This window comes from Cornus florida, unplaced genomic scaffold, assembly GCF_030987335.1.
Source record: "Cornus florida cultivar Cherokee Brave unplaced genomic scaffold, ASM3098733v1 CherokeeBrave_3.0.0_Hap2_Chr07, whole genome shotgun sequence".
Lineage (NCBI taxonomy): Eukaryota > Viridiplantae > Streptophyta > Magnoliopsida > Cornales > Cornaceae > Cornus > Cornus florida.
The window spans coordinates 40,418,775-40,425,675 of record NW_026775577.1 but is presented as its reverse complement, the minus strand read 5'-3'; positions in this window follow the sequence as shown (position 1 = coordinate 40,425,675).

Genomic DNA, 6,901 nt, shown 5'->3' with positions numbered 1-6,901 from the left:
TCACACTAGATCGAACTACGTTTGACCTGATTATTATCATGACATCCATGAATGAGATATTTAGGTAACTCGAATAGGTTTTGGGTATGGTCATCTCACATTTATATTATCTCTTTCATTACATTCCCAAGGTACTAAATCCCTTATTCCTATAATTGATCGAGTTTAATCCTTAGGTGATACCTTCTCCACAAGTAACATGAAAGGTAGAATAAGTAATTGTACTTGGTATGGGCATCTTAGGGTGTCTAATACTTTTCCCAAGCCTAAGCTAACCCCCGAACCCATTAATTTGGCTCCGCTGGCTAGTAAAGAGTCACACTAAGGCCCAAATCACATTTCTAACCAACTTTGCTCGCTCAAGCTCCCTTTAGGTGACTAAGCACACAAAAACTCAATGTTAGGTGGCGACTCCAAAAATAATGGCCTTTTCATCCCATAATGACACATTCTAACCCCGTCACGTTTAGATTCACGATTTTCTCCAGACAACTGACAACTTCCTTCCGCATGAGGAGGGAGAAACACCCAGTGGTCTAAAGCTAGAAAATTTTTGGGTCGCGACACACCATATATATATATATATATATATTTTCTTAGCCGTGATTAAGAAAATTTATCCACTTTTATAGTGATCATTAAATCAAATCTAATAGTCATTTTTCAAACTCATTTATCTCTTTTTCAACCGCTCTCTCCCTATTTTCAGTTTTCAAAATTAATATTACTAATACCAACCATTGAAAAAAAAAAAAAAAAAACAGTATTTTCAAACCTTTATTCCCATGCCACCTCAAAGATCTTGTGGAAGAAGCTGTTTAATTTATATATATATTAAACTACCTACAAGTTTACTAGTAGATTTCTCATTATGTACATCAATTCTTCTCTTCCATAAATAAATAAATAAATAAAAGAGCTTTTGAAATATCTTAAAGCAGGCTATTAACATAGAAGTAGAAACACATTTTCTTCTTTTGACACAACACATCTTCTTTCGACACAGCTTCTACATTAACTACATCCCCACTGCATGTGAGAACCTACAAATTAAAAGAAAAGGAAAGGGAAAAGAAAAATATCTTATCTAAAATAAAATTAAGGGTAAAATGCCAAAAAAAAAAAAAAAAAAAAAAAAAAAAAAAAAAAAATCCCTGAACTATTGAAAAATCTGTAATTAACCAAAACCACTAAAGTTGCAACTAACCTCCTGAACTATACATTTTTGATACAGATTCCCCTTTTCGACAAACTTTCGTTCCAAACTTGCTGTCAAACGACTATGTGCCTTTAATGTGACCCTCAATATTTAATTTAATGACTATAATACCCTTATAAACATGAAAATACTTTATTGCCCCTTATTGTGCCCATTACACACCCAAACACGGCTTATTTTTTACCATAAACCCAAACACACCCTTATACACTTGTTATTCACACAAACACACCTTCAGTTCTATCTATACATACACACACACACACACACACACACACACACACACACACATACATATTTATATAATATATATAGTTTGCTGGGTGGGTGGTTTCACGCCGTTTTGCTTTTGTTTTGATAGATCTACTCCTGTTTGGCTGATTTTCTGGCTCGACGGGATGGATATATTATTTTGTCTCCGGCTAGATCTCTGATCTATGTCAGGTTTTATTGTTTCTGCCTTCTTGTGTGGGGTTGGGTGGTTTTTCCCTTAGTCGGCGGCGCCTTATGGATGCAGCCTTGGAGTTGTTGCCTTGATGATGACTTAACCTTTGGGTCACTCTTGCTTGCTGCTCTTCTCCCCTTAGTGGTTTTCGCTATTGTGTGTTGGTTTGTTTCTCAATAAATCTGGAACCTGTTCTTCAGTTTTTTTCTTTTGTTGGTCTTTGCATGGCCATTTTTGGCAGCATTTGTAGATGTCCTATGCTTATTTTTCTTATTGCCGGGATAATATATATATATATATATACTCTTCATCTTCTTCACATCGGATAAAAATAAATAAAACAATTTATGATAAAAACAAATAAAATAATTTCTGGTTAACCACGCCCTGAACATCTCTTTTCTCCTCTCCTCTTTCTGTCTCTCTCTCTCTATATATATATATAGCTTGTTAATTCTTCAATTAAAGATTGTTCGAACAATTGAAGAATTTTAAGAGGAAGTGTTCGCCTGAGAAGAAACACGAAACAACCCTATTGTGAGTGGGGAAGTGCGACCAACCTCTTCTTCCTAAATGTTAGTGCATATTCTGCAACTTTTCCACCAAACCCTAGCCCTTCCTCCTTCAAATCGGCCCACCAATATACCGTTAAATAACTCAATTCATAAGGCTTTGAGAATACAATATTCCTAATCTTGAATCCACACCATAACCAAAAAAAAAGGGAAAAAAAACCCACACTGTCGGCTATGGTGTGGATTCATCGCAGATAAAGTCACAATAAAGCCTCATCGCTGATAAAGTCTCCACCGTCGAGCCGTCTACCTTCGCGATTCCAATCTCTCTCGAAATTGTTAGGTCAACAATTTGGGAAATTTAGCAGGTGGTGCGAAGAAGTAGTGGGCAGAGAGAGTGGTGGTGGTATGAGAGGGTCATTTCGGGCATTCAGGTGATGGTGTTGTTGTTATGGTTCCCACGATTGATTGGTGGTTGTGGTTGAGCTTGGAGGTAGAAGAGGAAGAAGAAGAAGCTGCTGATGGTGGTTGTGATTGTTATTTTTTTTTCCTTCAAGTTCTTGGCTGATTGATATATATATATATATATATATATATATATATATATATATATATATAAAAAGAGAGAGAATTGGTGATTGATCAGGTTTAGGCTTTTGATTAATTGACTCAAAAAATTCATAGCAAATATGAATCAAGAAATTCATATAGATAGATGTTGAGATTTTATCCCTTATAATTCGGGATTATACAGATTGTACAATTATAGGAATGAATTATTTATTCCTTAATTTATGGCTAATTGGTAGGTAATTAGTTTCCTGATTATTGTATAATTAGTTACCTATTTTAACTATGTCTTATTCTATAAATTGAATGTAACACCATTAGTGAATATATTGAATATAATTTTAATTCTTGTATTCATTCTCTGAATTGCAAGATGGTATCAAAGCCATCCTTGAACCGTACCTTTAAATCTCTTTGAATTTATTTTTGAAATTCATTGAACCATACACAGACCTATACACATACATATACATTCATACAACAAACCATACACATACACATAAATTCACAGACCCATACATATACACATACCCATACACATACAACAGACCTATCATAAGCCGCAGCTGAACCTCTGCACCGTCCATAGCCGACGCCGGACCTACAGCCCAGAACCGCCGAACAGCTGGTATCCCTAGCCGTCGCTATCTCCAAACAACGACAACAACGCTACTCTCCAAACGACGACGACGCTGCCGAACCAAACCGCTGCACCGCTGCTGGCGATCTGCCGTCGCCAAATCTGGATCAGCCATCGCCAGATCTCTGCCATCGCGGCCATCCCAGATTCTAGTTGAATCTGTTATTTTTTTGAATCTTTTGTTTTTTATTTTATATATATATATATATATATATATATATATATATAAATGAGTGAAAAAAATATTAAATCATCTGGGACAAAGTCAGTTCCTATTTTTGTTCAATCTGAAGGTGTTTTAATGCAGGGATTAGTCTTACTGAATCAAATTATGGCGTTTGGTCCCAACTGATGGAGATGCATATTGCTGAAAAGGAGAAACTCTCCTATATTCGTGGCAACACTAAGCCACCTGCTAAATCAGAAGATGGATATGAAAAGTAGTATGCCGAAAATCAAAAAGTGAAGTGGTGGCTATTAATGTCCATGACTTCAGAAATTATTAAGCATTATTTACGCTTACTCACTGCCCACGAAATCTGGAGTGCTCTATCAAAGGCCTTTTATGATGGGAATGATGAGTTGCAAGCTTTCGCCTTGAACCAAAAGGCCTTTGATGAGCACTGAATATTGCATATTCGAGCTCCTAAATATACGTATGATAAGACCTAAAGTGATACTTCTATCCATTATTAGATTGATTTATGTGTATTTCGTGTTTTTAGATACTTTCCTAAAGAAACGGTTAAAACCGGGCTTTTATGATGAAAACAATGATAAAAAAGTTTATCGAGTCGTTGCCGGTCATTCAAAGCAAGCTGAGAGTCAAAATGGTGAATTTTGGGGACTTTCAAGTTCAAATGCTCGAGCCTCAGTTCTATGGCTCAAGCTCAGTAGAAAAAGACAAGAAATTCCAAAGGCAAGAAAGCTCGAGCCGCCCTGACCCTCAAAGCTCGAGCCCAACCACCACAGGGTGCTCGAGCCTTAGCTTAAAAGCTCGAGCACATGATGCGTCGGAATGTGAAAAGTTGATCCAAGCTCCCAGGACCTCGTGCTAAGCCTCATGGATCGAGCACTAACACCTCCCACAGCCCCAGAGCTCGAGCCCAACACATTGGGATTGAGCACTAACACCTCCCACATCCCTAGAGCTCGAGCCCAACATTTTGGGATCGAGCACTAACACCTCCCACAGCCCTAGAGCTCGAGCCCAACATTTTGGGATCGAGCACCATAAAGATAGGATCGAGTACCATCAATAAAAAGACGTTTCAGACAAATTTTGCTCCTAAAACTTAAGCCCAAGCTTCAAAGCTCGAGCCCAACTCAGAAAGCTCGAGCACAACCACTCAAGGCTCGAGCATTGTTAAAAACTCTGGACCTGCTTCAGTATTTTGGGCATAACTTTTGACTCAAAACTCCAAATTGAGCAAACTTAGTGGCTCTGGAAAGAAAACTCAAAGCCCGCTGTTTTTATCTCTAATAGCCATCTCGAGATTCACACTTTAAATATGTCAAAATTGCATTACAAAGTCAGAACAAGTTGCTGGTAGGTGGAGCTCAAGCCTGGGACTCCAGAGCTTGAGCTTTGACATCCTGAAGGTTAAAAATACATGCGGGAATTATATATTTTGACTCCTCATCGTTTCCTTATACGCCCAATTGTTACCAAAAGCTGTAAAACTAATCTAAAGAGGATTGGGACTTGTTCTCCACTATAAAAGAAGATGAGAAGGCCACATAAAATCTCTCTCATCCATCAATCTCTCTCTCACGGTGGCTTTTAGGGTTTTGAAGAAGAAGATCCAAAAGGAGTTTTGGCGGTCCATGGTGATGAATACCACAACAACACAGATGATATCTTGCATCGTCATGAGTAGCTAATTCCTCCGAATCTGAATTCTATGGTTTAATTGTTCTGTACTTTGGGAATTTAATATATTATGTATTTTGATTGCATGATTATGGGCAATTGATTTAATTCAATTGGATTTTAATTATTAAATAGTTTTTGAATGATTAATACATTGTCTTAGACTTAATTGTTCTTAAATTATATTCAACCCATTCTTATTGGACAGTATTTAGTAGAGGCCTATCGGACATAAGAATGGAGATCATACAATGATGTTCAAACGTTTTTCATGAATAAATGTTTTCATAGTCTATGCCTAGGGAAGACAAGTTATACTGCAAAATTAGTTAAAAGTAGGTAGGTAGATAATTCGTGCCAACCGAAGATAGGTTATAATTAATTGAAATTCATGAAGCATCTTTCTTTAAATCTGAATTAAATAAATGTTATTGAGTTTAATTCCGTATGATACATAATTATTGAAATCTCAAGGTTGAACAGTTGACCATAGTAGGCAGATTGTGGTGAAGTCAATTCCTAAGTATTTCTTCTCTTGATCTCAATCATTTTATTCTGTTTATTTTCTTTTATATTATTGAATTGCATCACACACACAAAATCAAATCCTCTTTCTAAATTAAAGTATTAATTGAAGACTTGATACACCACCATAGTTCTTAAGGTTCAACACCCTCAATATAGCCCTATCCTACAATAATTTGTTCTATTGCGAGTGGTATTTTATTATTGTTAAATAAATACACACATCAATTTTTGGCGCCGTTGCCTGGGACTATGTCACGGATTTGTTGAGTTCGAGATTAATTCTAATTTAATTTATAATTTTAGGACTTTCTGATAGCTCATCTTATTTCTTTTTCTTTTCAAGTGAAGGAATCTAGCAGCGAGGAAGAAGACGCCTAAGGAATAGAAACTTCAATTTTAGGACCTTTCGTGATTTTTGTTGTTTTTCTTCACTTGAAATTTTTCTTTTTGTCACTACTTGTTATCATTGTACTTAGCCTAAATTGTTAGCAAAATTCTCTAAATCAGACATGGCTAATAATGGTGATAATACAAATGGGACACATGTGCCACAAGCACCTGTTCCTCTACAACAATTGAGGGATCACTTCATTCCCACTTCATATACATCCCCTTCGTACTTTGTATTCCCAAATTCTGATACAACCCACTTTGAGATCAAGCCTGCTATGATCCAAATGCTTCCTGCATTCCATGGGTTTGTAACAGAGGATCCTTATACGCACTTGAATGTGTTTTTGGAGTTATGTTCAACTACCAAGTTGTCCACTTTTTCCGATGATGCATTTAGGATGCAACTTTTTCAGTTCTCTCTCAAGGATAAAGCAAGAACCTGGTTGCATTCCCTTCCACCTAATTCCATATCTACTTGGAACATGATGCAACAAAAGTTCTTGAAAAAATACTACACTGTGGGTAAAACCACACAAATGAGAAGAGAGATCATGACGTTCTCCCAAATCCCTGGTGAACAACTTTATGATACTTGGGAGAGATACAATGATCTTCTGAGAAAAGTGTCCACACCATGATATTGCTAAATGGCATTTGGTGCAAATCTTTTATGATGAATTAACTGATCCATATAGGAACATGGTAGATGCTTCTAGTA